Raw genomic sequence first — 15,039 nt, forward strand, 5'->3', positions numbered from 1 at the left:
CTTCCCAGCTCAAAAGCTGCCAATGATTCAGGCCAACCTCCTCCAGGTATGGTTGAAGCTACTGACTCGGTTCTGATTGGAGATAGGTCCAATTCTCATACCCCACCCTTCCTACTGACCTATGAGATTTACAACCGAAATCTACACAAATGTTTAATTGATTCAGGGGCATCATCTAACATTATGCCAGCTTCAGTTTGCTCTAAACTGAACATCGAACCCCAGAAGTCTGCTATTCACATCGTACAGTTGGACCGAACTAAAGTGCAGGTTGTGGGAGAAATTAATTCTGTAACTATCAGGTTGTCTGCCGATCCCAGGATTGTACAGAGGATAGATATCTTAATTGCCGACATACCTGAATTTTACGGTTTAATTTTGAGCAGAGATTGGTCCGAAAAACTGCATGGGTATATTTCCACAGATTGGTCACATATGTGGCTTCCCTACAAGGGAAAGCCAAATCAAATAAGAATTGATCGTGAGAAACATATGACCCACACAGTTACTGAATTCGAACAAGAGAATCAACCTGTGGCATTTAACAACAATATTTTGGGGAATTATTCGTCAGAATCATTCTTCGGCAACTTTGTTGCCCAACCTTCCCCTTTTTCAGTTAATCATTGTACATCTCAAATTGAGAATTTTTCACAAACGAATATGTTTAGATGTTTTAATGATGATGAAAAAGCTGTAAATACGTCTGTTAATACTCCTTTATATTGGTCTTTATATTTTGATGGCTCTAAGTCCAGCAAGGGCTCAGGAGCAGGTTGCATTTTGGTTAGTCCACAAGGGGAAAATACAATGTTGTCCTGTAGGCTAGAGTTCGAATGCACTAATAATTCAGCCGAATACGAAGCTTTGGTCCAAGGATTATATAAGGCGATCGGCCTTAAAGTCCAATATCTTAAAGTGTTCAGCGATTCTGAAATCATTGTTAAGCAGGTAAGGAATGCAATTCATTGCCTTTCAAACCACCTTAAGCATTATCAGTCGCTAGTGCAAGATCTTACCTCACATTTTTCAGCATTTAACATTTCCTCAATTCCCAGGTCACAGAATTCGGCAGCCGACCTACTAGCCAACGTAGCTTCCAAACTTCTGCCTTCTGAAGACTACAGCCTTGATAGATTTTCTATAGAATTGATTTTTAGGCCTTCTATTCCTGACAATGTCACTAATTGGAGAGTATTTAATCATGACGAAGATATTTTGCAATTCTTAACCTCTGAAAAGTCCTATGATAGTCAAATCGTTGAAGAAGACGAGCATGACTCTCAAATGAAAGAAACACCTCGAGAGAATGCGATTCCTAAGCCAGTGGTAAAACTCGAAGACCTATATGATATCAAAGACAGGTTTAAACCTGTAACTAATACAAAGCTTCAAAGTTCTACCCTTAGGTTCGAATTGATAAATCTAGGTACTGAGCAAGCTCCTCAAAATATCAATTTAGGATTAGGACTTTCTTCGGTAGAAAATGAAGCATTTATTAAACAGTTGAGAAAAAACAAACAGGTCTTTGCTTGGAAGTATGATGACTTAAAGACTTATGATACATCCATTATCCAGCATACTATTCCTATGCTTCCCGATCAGAAGCCGATTCAGCAGAAGTTAAGGAAAATTCATCCAAACTTGGAGAACCAGATAAAGTCGGAACTAAACAAGCTTTTGAAAGCCAAGATTATTTTTCCGGTCCGACACTCAAACTGGGTCTCTAATATGGTGCCACTCAGAAAGAAAAATGGCGACATTCGAATTTGTATTGATTTCAGGAATCTGAACAAAGCGAGCTTAAAAGACAACTTCCTATTACCTACTATGGAGCAAATCCTCCAATCGGTAGCAGGTTCTGAATTGATGTCCTTTCTTGATGGATTCTCAGGATATAATCAAGTTCTGGTTCATCCCGATGACCAACTTAAAACCACATTCAGAACAAAATGGGGAACATATGCATATCAAAAAATGCCTTTTGGGCTCATAAATGCAGGAGCGACATTCTAGAGAGCTATGGATATAGCCTTTAGAGGGTTGATTAATCGGACAGTAGTCGTCTATCTTGACGATATTACTGTATATTCTAAAAAGAGATATGATCATTTGCATGACTTGAATCAAATCTTTCAGCGATGCAAAAGGTATGGTATCTCTCTGAACCCAAAAAAGTCTTTCTTTGCTCTTGACCAAGGAAAACTCTTAGGCTTTATTGTATCTAAGGATGGCATTTATATTGATCCTGATCGAATCAAGGAGATTTCTGAAATCCCTTTCCCGCACAACAAAAAAACGATGCAGTCATTTCTAGGCCAGATTAATTTTGTTAAATGATTTGTTCCGGTTTTTTCTCAAATTGTATTACCACTATAGACAAGGATTAAGAAGAATTCAATTTTCAGGTGGGGATTAGAGGAAAAGCAAGCTTTTGATGTTATCAAGCAATCAATAATCAATGCCCCAGCCTTGAATACACCAAATTTTTCTAATCATTTTACATTATATACCATTGCGTCCAATGTGTCTTATGCTGCAGTTCTTACGCAGCCAAATGCGCACAATTTAGAGGCACCCATATCATTCTTCGGCTCAAATCTGCAGGGTGCCGAATTGAATTACTCTGACGTTGAAAAACAAGCCTTTGCTGTATTCAAAGCGGTCAAGCATTATAGACCCTTCCTTCTGAAAACCCATACAAAAGTAATAGTTCCTTTCCCGGCAATTAGGCAACTATTAATTCAAAAAGAGTTGGGTGAGAAAAGGGCAAATTGGGTCACAGCGCTTCAAGAGTATGACTTAGAAATAAAGCCAGCGAAGATTGTTAGAGGTCAAGGTTTTTGCAGGATATTGGCAGGAGCATCAAACATTCCTGAATCAAGCGATATGGATCAGACTGAATCAATCAATCAGATAAGTGTCACTGATTCTGAATCTCAATATGCAGATTTAATATTTTATTTGAAGAACGGTTATGCTCCTCCAAATTTATCTTACAAGAATAAAAGGGCCATTAGGTTAAAATCAAAGAATTTCACAATTATTGATGATGTGCTTTTTAAGAAAAATTATGATTCTGTTCTATTAAGATGCCTTGAGAAACCTGAAGCCCAAAAGGTTTTGCAGGAATTACATGATGGACCAGCAGGCGGACATTTTGGAGCTGACACAACAGCTCATAAAATTATTCATGCTGGTTACTATTGGCCTACTTTGTTTAAAGATGCTCACGAATACGTAAGGAAATGTCTGAATTGTCAAACTGCTAGCGGAAGACAACGTAAACTAGCTTTCCCTTTGCAACCAGTCAACATTGAACAGCCTTTTGAGCAATGGGGATTGGACATCATTGGGGAGATTAATCCACCTTCTTCCAAACAGCACAAGTACATTCTTACTGCTACCGATTACTTTACAAAGTGGGTTGAGGCAATCCCTTTAAAGACAGCAAATTCCGAAGCCATCATTGAATTCATAGATCAATTCATCATTACCAGGTTTGGTGTCCCAAACGCTCTTGTTTTTGACAATGATTCTTATTTCTCAGGCAATGCCATGTTTGATTTCGCTATTAAAAGAGGGTTTAAATTAAAATATTCTGCTAATTACTATCCTCAGGGTAATGGTCTAGCAGAGTCAACTAATAAGAATTTGATCAAAATTATTAAGCGAACAATCGAAGAGAATCATAGGAACTGGCACAAATCCTTAGTATTTGCATTATGGGCTGATAGGATAACACAGAAAGCTTCCATAGGAACCTCTCCGTTCAATCTTGTATATGGAAAAGAAGCAATACTACCAACCAATCTTGTTCTTCCTTCTTTAGCCCTAGTGCAGTTTATTGAGGAGACTCCTTCTTCTTCTATCCAGCTTAGATATGATCAAATTCTCAAATTAGAAGAAGAAAGAGAAAAAGCTAAGGTTATTCATGCCAAGCACCAGCAAGTCATCAAAGCAGCATTTGATCTAGTCTCATCCGGTTCAAAACAATTCCAAGTTGGCGATTTAGTTCTGAAATGGGACAAAGCCCATGAAGACAAAGGTAAACACTCCAAGTTCCAGAAACTGTGGCTTGGACCATTTCAGATCTGTGAAAAGATAGGCCATTCAACCTTTATACTGCAAGATTTATCAGGGTTGAGAGATTCTCTCCCTGTTAATGGTCTGATCTTGAAGAAATTCTTTAATTGAGGAGGTAACCCCTTCTCCTTTTAGATTCATAGATTTTTATAGTTTGTAGGATCTGTAGAAAATAAGGTTGTAAGATAACTTCCATTGACCTTTTGCTATATTTGAAAAGTTATCTCACTGGAGTACTATCAATATTTGCTTTTGAATAATAGAACTCTTAACCAAGAGGGATAATTTCTGGGAAATTACATATCTCTGTATTCTGAAATCGCAGTCTATCTTTTGTAAACTCCTCCCAAAACATAAAAGTTCTATGAGTCATGTTGGGTTTTCAAAATTGGTCTCCAAAGGTTATCTATATTAAGATAGAAGCTAATCCATCTTCAGCATCTTTAACTCTTAACCTGTCATCCATTTACTCTTGAGGAGAAAATTGTTCATCCCGTTCACTAAAGTTAATGGTTACTCAGAGTGTAATTCTAAAATATAAAAGATTAAAGATAAGAGGTCTTATTACAAGCCTGCTTACCATGGTCATAGGAAAATAATTTAACTGACATTACCAAAACTGCATACCAAACAGGGTAATGACTTGAAATTACAAGACAAGGGGTCTCATCACGAGCCAACTTGATCAGTTAGATTACTACCAGTGAATGGCATTGTCAACAGCTGGCCACCAAACCAGGACAATGGCTTTTATCTTAAACAAAAAAGGAAATGAAGTACAAAATATGAAAATATGTTTTGAATTCATTCTGTTTAGTCACACTCTTAAGTGAATGGAACAATGGACAATAGCATGGTTAAAAAGGTAACCCTGCCGAGACTATAAACGTTTGCTGGCAGCAGAGGCTCTACCTATGACAGAAGGGTTTATTTTAAAAGCTGAGTTGAGAAAAGTTTTCTATTTTATCATTATAAACCATCAAAGACCTATTTTAAAACTTAGAATGCATTTATTTTCTTTACAAAAAAGAGGAAGTCAACAAAAGAATTCTACTTTATTCAGAATGAATAGATATCTAGTTATATTAGAAATTTTCCCTTCCTGATTGAGATTCTATGTTAAAAAGTTTAAGTGTTTTCATTAGTTCCAGAGATAACTGGTTCTTCCAGCGAATCGCCAATTGTTGTGCCATACAACACACCCCCCATTTCATATCATTTATATTCCAAACATTAATGTATGAAATGGGTCCCTTTTAATTTTGAATTGGTATCAATGCTCTTGTCATCCAAAAAATCCAATAAATAAATAAATGCGCTTTAGAAAACCTTCGGGGCAAACCCTTAAAAAGAAATTATGAATAAATGGTCATTGCGATAAAGCGATCGCAAGATCGCATATCGCAATGACATATGGATTGTAATTAAGCACCCAAACGTTTTCCGCCGATGCGAATTCGGCGCATTCGGCGATCGGCAATTCCCCATATATGTTTTATATCGACCATGCCAAAAGATCCGACGCGATGCGCATTCGGCGATCGGTGAAGTGCTTCAGCAGTGGTAATGTTCCCAAAGGCTTGTCCCGATGCGATGCGAAATCAGGAATCGGACATCATTGCGCCCAAAGCTTTTCGCCGATGCGATATCACATTCGGCGATCGCTGATATTCAAAGCACGCCATTAAAACACGCTTATCACACCCCGATTGCGACCCGATAAAGCGCGGTTTTCAACAAAGAGCCGTTAAGTGATGGGATGGCGCAATTCAATTGTAATAAAAGCTTTATCTTTCACGCAGGCCTCCATCTATGCTCAACCGCCAAAACGTCCATCTGCATGCTTAAAAGGTTCACTCACCCAAATAACGATATTAGGAGCATTTAAGGAATGGCAGATTAAAAACGGCCAATTAATAGGAATTATGTCCTAAAATCTTTTTACAGATTGGATCCGCGCCCATGTTAAAAGCTAAATCCCTCAGTTACGCTTCTATTCGTATGTGCTGTTTCACTTAAGAGTTTTTATTGCCATCTCTGTATATTACGCCCAATTTCTTCTTTGTGCAGAATTCATTCGCAGAAACCAGGCCTGAGATGATGGGAAAGAAGTCCAAGAAAGCTGCAGGTGCTTCCTCAACACCAACAGCAGCACAAGCAGCCGCGAATAAGAAGAAGGGATTAATTTTTGATACCACTTGCACGGGGCTCACCAAAGCTACTTGGTCAGGCACTTATAACTTAATTGAAGCTGAGAAACCAGAAAAGACGGTGGAAGAAGCTACTGTGGACTTGACCAAGAGGTCTGATTTAACTCTCAAGGATCTAGCCGACTCTTTCCTGCATAGGATAGCGGCCAGAGAACAAATTCTTCCTTATACTGACATTGTGCGATGGGCAATTGAAGAAATTCTCATCACAGACAGAATTTTTAAAACCAGAGATGGGAGGATCTTCGGGTCATTCAGGCCAGAAGACCTAAGGCAAATGTATCATTTGCCCGAGCCAGAGAAAGTATATAACAAGGCCTTTTTGGAGAAGTTTGCAAGCGAGAACGAGATCGAATCTGAACCTATCAAGGATTGGAGGCAAAATCCCAACAAACACAAGCACGAATCCTCCGGTAAGTACTCGGTAGATTCTTTAGCTTCTCCTTATTGTTATGCGGGGATTATGATGTGTAGACTGTGGGGTTTGCATGATTCTGCCAATTTTACCATTGAAATGGTTCCTCTAATGGAGGCAGCAGTAAATGGTTGGATTATGGATTGGGCTACTATTCTTTCAGATAAATTAGCAGTGGCTGTTCGAGATTTTAGATTTAAGACTGTTGTTACAGAGAGGAAAATGCCCCCGTTCTACTATAGTGCATATATCATGGACGTTCTTTGTTTCAATTCTGAATTTCCTGTTCTAGGGTGGAGGTGGACTGCACAGGACCCTTCACCCATCCATATATATTATCAAAAATTGTGGAAGTCTTCTTATAAAGACCATCTGTACCAAATCTGTAATGGTTTGATGGTGCCCATTTACTATTCCATTTTTGATAAACCCATTCCAAGGATTTCCTATGAAGCTTCCTTCGACTTACCAGCTGTAGCAAGTTGGTTTGGAGAGGAGAATTTTACCTATATTAGGGTTTTCGGGAGCCAGGCCAAGCCGCATGTTCTTCCGTTATATGTTCCAGACAAACTGTTAGCCCGAGAGATCTCCTACCAAATTATGGCCGAGAGTGTAACCCAAACTCTGAAGAAAGAGAAGAAGAGGGGCTGGCCCCCTTTTCCCTTGAGGATTGGTGTTTATACGCTGCATGATCTGAAGCATGCAGAAAAGGAGGCAACAAAGATGCAAGCTTTATCCCTAGCCACTATCCCAAGCAGACTCTATGATCCAAACCAAAGGGCCTACACTGCCCTAGAACAGGCCAAATTAACAAAAGTTGACCATCAAGAGGATGAGTTTGATGACCTGTTCGTAGGTACCGATACAATAAGCCAAACCAAACAGCTTGCCAGGATGAAATACAAAGATGAGAATTTAACTGAGTTCAATAAACTTAGAGAGCAGAGGTTGCAAACTCTGCCTCTAGATTTATTGGCAACAACCCCAGCATCTTCCTCAAGCGAGCCTGATCGGCAACAAACGAGCCAACCTCCTGTTATAACTAAGGAACAAAAGAAACAACAGGAGGAAAGGCAAAAGGAGCTGCAGGCAGAAAAGCAAGGAAAAGAGCAAGCTGAGAGGCAGAAGAAGGATCAAGAACAGAGAAAGCAGAAAGAGATAGAGGAACGGATGAAGAAAGAAGAAGAGGAGAAACAAAAGAAAGAACTGGCAGATAGGCAGAAAAGGGAGCAAGAAGAAAAACAAAGAAAAGAATTAGAAGAGAAGCAGAGGTTAGAGCAGGAGAAAGAGCAGCAGAAGCAAACCACTGATGTCAATGTGGACACTACTACAGACCCCAGTTTATTACAAGAATGGCAACAATTTCATTCCATCATCTGTGGATTGGAATGTTCAAAAGATGGGGATAATTCTAAGACAAACGATACGCAGGATGTTACCTCTCCTCCGGTTCTAAGTGGAACCAGCGGCCCACCAAGTTCAAAGGAAGTTGAAGTTATCCCAAAAGACCCCTCCGACCAGGTTATTCTACAGATAGAAGACATTTCGCCATTGGATGTTTTCTACAGCCCAAAACATAGGGCAGTTGTAAGTCGGTCAAGGAAGAGACGAAGGATTGATCAACCTTCTATCTTCCCCGAACCAACGGTCACGGGTAAGGTAGTATGGAAGGAGGAATTGGATCCCTCCGATGACTTAACAAAGCTATCACAGTATGCAGGCGCTTACTCAGCGGCAACAATTGACAAAGCATCAGAGGTGAGCCTCCTATTAAAAAATAAGGACCAAGAAATCTCTGCGCTGCAGGCAGAATTAGTTGAGGCAAGGCAAAGGACAATACAGGCAGAAGAACAATTGCTGGCAAAACAGCAAGAAAATGATCAGCTGACTCAGGAATTGCAAGCAGAAAGGCAAAGGATCGATTAGGATGCAATCCAGAAAAAAGAAGAGCTGTCAAAGGCATTGGAGGATTTGCGAATGGCGAATGAACAAATGATAAAGACCAAGGATGAGCAAATCGCCCAAATGTCATCACAGTTGGAAAAAATGAAGGGAACATCGCATGTGAAAGAATTTAAGTCGGAGGCACTATTAATAAACAATGCATTGATAGCCCAACTTAGACTCTTATGCCAACAGATCGATCGAGCTGAGCCCCTTTGTGAGCTAACTACAGTAGTGAATCAGCGGGTAGAAAAGGCCAGAGCTGAACTGGATCAAGAAGATGAGGACATTGCTGCATATATTGAATGGCAAGATACCGATTTGGGAAAAGCAGCAAAATAGCCCAGGATTATGGAAACAGAGAGAAATATAATTTTCACTGAATGGCATACTCAAATGATGAAAGCAGAAAGGGCTGCTTCACGGTGTAAATCAACCGCCAGCAATCTAGTGGATCTAGTCAATAACACTCTTTACCTGGCCAATATGATTTCTAAATGTACACCGGGAAAGATGACTATGGCAAATGCATTACAGCAGACATGCTACCCTGTGTTAGAAGAAAAAGGAAAATTAATCGCGGGAGTAAAAAGCCTATCCTTAGAGGCATATTGGCTCTTTTTAATTAAGCCGCATACACAGAGATCTGCCCTAAAGTGCCTTACAGACGCAATCGGGTATATAATTCCTAAACTCCAAGATGCCACATATGCTGCACAGCTCACTTCACGCCTCAACAAACCTCCGGAAGTTGAGCCGATGCTTGCAATTAATCAGCTCAGATTCAAAGGAAAGGAACCGACTTGATGATTCACCCGCCCGCTTGCCAGATCGCCAGCCGAAATTGGATCAGAAGTTATTGATACCAGCTTTAGTAGCTTTTCAGTTTCTTAGATATTTAGATTAGATTAGTATTTATAGACCCTTTCATTGTTTTGGAAAAGGTCGTAAAATTTTGTAATAGACTTAAAGGCTGAAGTTTGCACTACTGTGCTTCAGCCTATATTCTTTTGTGAAACTCGACCAATAGTCCTCTATTTGACGAGAAGGCTGTTTTATGCATTTGCGCACTATTGTCTCTTGTTTGGAATGCTTTCTGGTTTGAAGGGAGGACTGCGACATAGTGATTTACATAATGGATTGTTGAGTAGCTTACATGGTACTTTTATCTGCATCTGTCCTCTTTCCTTTTATATGAATTGCTGTGTTATTATCTTTTGCTATTGTTGAATACATGTATGCGCTGTAACAGTACATCTTCATTTCATTCCACTATTGGATGTTTTGTGATATGCCTTTCTTTTAATCATGCATGTAGCAATGATATGAATGACAATGTGTAGTAATTCGCTATTATCGCTCTGCATAACTAATTATGCAGAGCAATCTTAAATGGTTTAAACGTCTATGCTTTAGTGTTAGAGTCATCTATATGCCTGCCTTAAAGCACAGATTATCAAACGCTACACTTTGAAAGATCGATAAGTCCCGGGATTAGATTATAGTTAATATATATTTCGCTGATAGTTTTAGTTGTTCACTTATCACTATCATACCTCATAAGTTACTCGTCCATCCCACTTTTATCCATTATTGGGAAACTGGTCCCATTATCCCCAGTCGGAGCCACTATTCCAAACGGAAAAGGAGCTGCTTTCAAGGTCCGGACCGGGTGGTTTCCCCTTTGTTGTGGCAGCGATTTTCGAGGCCTCAACATTTTTGGCGCTAGAAGGAGGGCCAAGACTGTGAATGGCAAGCAGACCCAAATCGGCAAGTCATTCTAAGAGTAATTCTCCCTCCAAATCTCCTCGTTCTTCTCAATTGCATGCTGGTTCGCCAGCCCATAATCAAGAAGAAGAGGAATCAACTACCACTGCTCAATCCCATCATATCCTAGAATAGCTAAGTATTGAATCTCCTGAAGTCCAGTCTCTAATCCATAAAATTCAGAGCTTCTCGATCTCACCACAGAAATCTGAGATATCAGAAAGCAGTGCGACTTCGCAGTTCAACCTCACTCATCCTCTCACCAGACTTCAGAGCGAAAAACTTGGTATTGAACCCACTGAGTTTCCTTTACCCAAAAGGAAAAAGCCAAAGAAAAATACTGAAGGATCTGATAGTGGAGATTTTTCTTCCACATCCTCCATTTCATCTCCCCATCTGCAAAGTCAACCATTCACTCCTCCATTACATATTGTTGTTCACCAGGGATCACAAGCCTCAACATCCCAGCCTGCTCACTCCTCAACTTTATTTCCTGCTCATTCATCTGGAATTCCAACAGTAGTATCAACTCCTGTTGTTATCATAATGGCAGATCCATGGACCAGGCCTGGTGCAGTCAATATGCCTGCACCATTGCACGCTTTACCCGACGCTCCTGAAAAATGGCTGCCCAAGTTTAATCCAGATAATGGGACCCAAGCTGAGGAACATATCAATAATTTCATGTTGGCAGTCAACTTGAAAGGAGTAACAGAGCAAGATGTTGTGGTTAGACTCTTCCCTTATACATTGCAAGGATCAGCAGGATCCTAGTACTTCTCTTTGCCTTCTGGTTCTATTACCAGTTGGAACACTTGCCAAGAGCAGTTTCTCACCAAATATGGAGATGATAGGTCTTTAGCTACCTTAATAAATGATCTCTCCAATCTTAGAATAGAGCATCGAGAACCCATCAAGGAATTTAATGCCAGATTCAATAAACTCCTGAACAAAATCCCTACAGATTCTAAACCAAGTGAACAGATTCGAAGCGAATGGTATATCACTGCTCTACCTGCCAATATAGCCATTTTTGTAGATAGAGCTGGGAAACCTACCTTAGCCGAAAACATGAAGGATCCACTTGCTGTGGAAAAGCGCATAAATGCTCTAGAGAAGAAAGCTGCCTTGGAAGACAGAAAAGCCAAAAAAGTCTCTTTCAAAGAGGATTCTAAGAAGAAAACCCCAAAAGATCCATATGACATGGAGGGATTACAAAAAGTCCTGAAGACTTTGTCTAATGAAATTGTTGACATAAAGAAACAGGTAGCCGAAACCTCAAACAAAAGACCATTTAGGACTTTTAAGAAAACTGAAACAAAGCCACCCAATGTTATATCTAACGCAGATTCAGAGCAGGATGAAGAGGAAGAGGAGACACCCTCACAAAATGGCGATGAAGAAGAAGTAGCTGAATGCCACGGAATGTGGGATTTCATACTCCCTAATTCCGATACTGATAATGAAGAAGAAGCTTTCCCAGTAACCACTAGAAGTAGAAATGCTTCTGAACCTGTCCAAGCAACTTCAAAGAAGAGGAGTGCAGGTGCCACCACAACAAAGGAAAAAGTTCCTCCAAAGAAATCGCCTGTAGTCGTTCCCCAAAACCAGCCTTCAACTTCCAATTCTCCTTCAACATCTAAAACACTAGTGGTAGCCGATTCAATGGAGTATAATATTGTTGATGATATGAAGAAGACTAAAGCAAACATCACTTTGTTTGAACTTAGTAAGTTAAAGCATCAGCAGAAATTACTTCTAAAATAATTAAATGCTGTCCCTGTGACACCTCTTCCCAGCTCAAAAGCTGCCAATGATTCAGGCCAACCTCATCCAGGTATGGTTGAAGCTACTGACTCGGTTCTGATTGGAGATAGGTCCAATTCTCATACCCCACCCTTCCTACTGACCTATGAGATTTACAACCAAAATCTACACAACTGTTTAATTGATTCAGGGGCATCATCTAACATTATGCCAGCTTCAGTTTGCTCTAAACTGAACATCGAACCCCAGAAGTCTGCTATTCACATCGTACAGTTGGACCGAACTAAAGTGCAGGTTGTGGGAGAAATTAATTCTGTAACTATCAGGTTGTCTGCCGATCCCAGGATTGTACAGAGGATAGATATCTTAATTGCCGACATACCTGAATTTTACGGTTTAATTTTGAGCAGAGATTGGTCCGAAAAACTACATGGGTATATTTCCACAGATTGGTCACATATGTGGCTTCCCTACAAGGGAAAGCCAAATCAAATAAGAATTGATCGTGAGAAACATATGACCCACACAGTTACTGAATTCGAATAAGAGAATCAACCTGTGGCATTTAACAACAATATTTTGGGGAATTATTCGTCAGAATCATTCTTTGGCAACTTTGTTGCCCAACCTTCCCTTTTTCAGTTAATCATTGTACATCTCAAATTGAGAATTTTTCACAAACGGATATGTTTAGATGTTTTAATGATGATGAAAAAGCTGTAAATACGTCTGTTAATACTCCTTTATTTTGGTCTTTATATTTTGATGGCTCTAAGTCCAGCGAGGGCTCAGGAGCAGGTTGCATTTTGGTTAGTCCACAAGGGGAAAAGACAATGCTGTCCTGTAGGCTAGAGTTCGAATGCACTAATAATTCAGCCGAATACGAAGCTTTGGTCCAAGGATTATATAAGGCGATCGGCCTTAAAGTCCAATATCTTAAAGTGTTCGGCGATTCTGAAATCATTGTTAAGCAGGTAAGGAATGCAATTCATTGCCTTTCAAACCACCTTAAGCATTATCAGTCGCTAGTGCAAGATCTTACCTCACATTTTTCAGCATTTAACATTTCCTCAATTCCCAGGTCACAGAATTCGGCAGCCGACCTACTAGCCAACGTAGCTTCCAAACTTCTGCCTTCTGAAGACTACAGCCTTGATAGATTTTCTGTAGAATTGATTTTTAGGCCTTCTATTCCTGACAATGTCACTAATTGGAGAGTATTTAATCATGACGAAGATATTTTGCAATTCTTAACCTCTGAAAAGTCCTATGATAGTCAAATCATTGAAGAAGACGAGCATGACTCTCAAATGAAAGAAACACCTCGAGAGAATGCGATTCCTAAGCCAGTGGTAAAACTCGAAGACCTATATGATATCAAAGACAGGTTTAAACCTGTAATTAATACAAAGCTTCAAAGTTCTACCCTTAGGTTCGAATTGATAAATCTAGGTACTGAGCAAGCTCCTCAAAATATCAATTTAGGATTAGGACTTTCTTCGGTAGAAAAGGAAGCATTTATTAAACTGTTGAGAAAAAACAAACAGGTCTTTGCTTGGAAGTATGATGACTTAAAGACTTATGATACATCCATTATCCAGCATACTATTCCTATGCTTCCCGATCAGAAGCCGATTCAGCAGAAGTTAAGGAAAATTCATCCAAACTTGGAGAACCAGATAAAGTCGGAACTAAACAAGCTTTTGAAAGCCAAGATTATTTTTCCAGTCCGACACTCAAACTGGGTCTCTAATATGGTGCCACTCAGAAAGAAAAATGGCGACATTCAAATTTGTATTGATTTCAGGAATCTGAACAAAGCGAGCTTAAAAGACAACTTCCCATTACCTACTATGGAGCAAATCCTCCAATCAGTAGCAGGTTCTGAATTGATGTCCTTTCTTGATGGATTCTCAGGATATAATCAAGTTCTGGTTCATCCCGATGACCAACTTAAAACCACATTCAGAACAAAATGGGGAACATATGCATATCAAAAAATGCCTTTTGGGCTCATAAATGCAGGAGCGACATTCCAGAGAGCTATGGATATAGCCTTTAGAGGGTTGATTAATCGGACAGTAGTCGTCTATCTTGACGATATTACTGTATATTCTAAAAAGAGATATGATCATTTGCATGACTTGAATCAAATCTTTCAGCGATGCAAAAGGTATGGTATCTCTCTGAACCCAAAAAAGTCTTTCTTTGCTCTTGACCAAGGAAAACTCTTAGGCTTTATTGTATCTAAGGATGGAATTTATATTGATCCTGATCGAATCAAGGAGATTTCCGAAATCCCTTTCCCGCACAACAAAAAAACGATGCAGTCATTTCTAGGCCAGATTAATTTTGTTAAACGATTTGTTCCGGATTTTTCTCAAATTGTATTACCACTACAGACAATGATTAAGAAGAATTCAATTTTCAGGTGGGGATTAGAGGAAAAGCAAGCTTTTGATGTTATCAAGCAATCAATAATCAACGCCCCAGCCTTGAATACACCAAATTTTTCTAATCATTTTACATTATATACCATTGCGTCCGATGTGTCTTATGCTGCAGTTCTTACGCAGCCAAATGCGCACAATTTAGAGGCACCCATATCATTCTTCAGCTCAAATTTGCAGGGTGCCGAATTGAATTACTCCGACGTTGAAAAACAAGCATTTGTTGTATTCAAAGCGGTCAAGCATTATAGACCCTTCCTTCTGAAAACCCATACAAAAGTAATAGTTCCTTTCCCGGCAGTTAGGCAACTATTAATTCAAAAAGAGTTGGGTGAGAAAAGGGCAAATTGGGTCACAGCGCTTCAAGAGTATGACTTAGAAATAAAGCCAGCGAAGATTG

The sequence above is a fragment of the Pinus tabuliformis genome, chromosome 3_2 (genome assembly GCF_031772625.1).
Source record: "Pinus tabuliformis cultivar Carrire ecotype Pingquan chromosome 3_2, CPIR1, whole genome shotgun sequence".
NCBI classification, from domain to species: Eukaryota; Viridiplantae; Streptophyta; class Pinopsida; order Pinales; family Pinaceae; genus Pinus; species Pinus tabuliformis.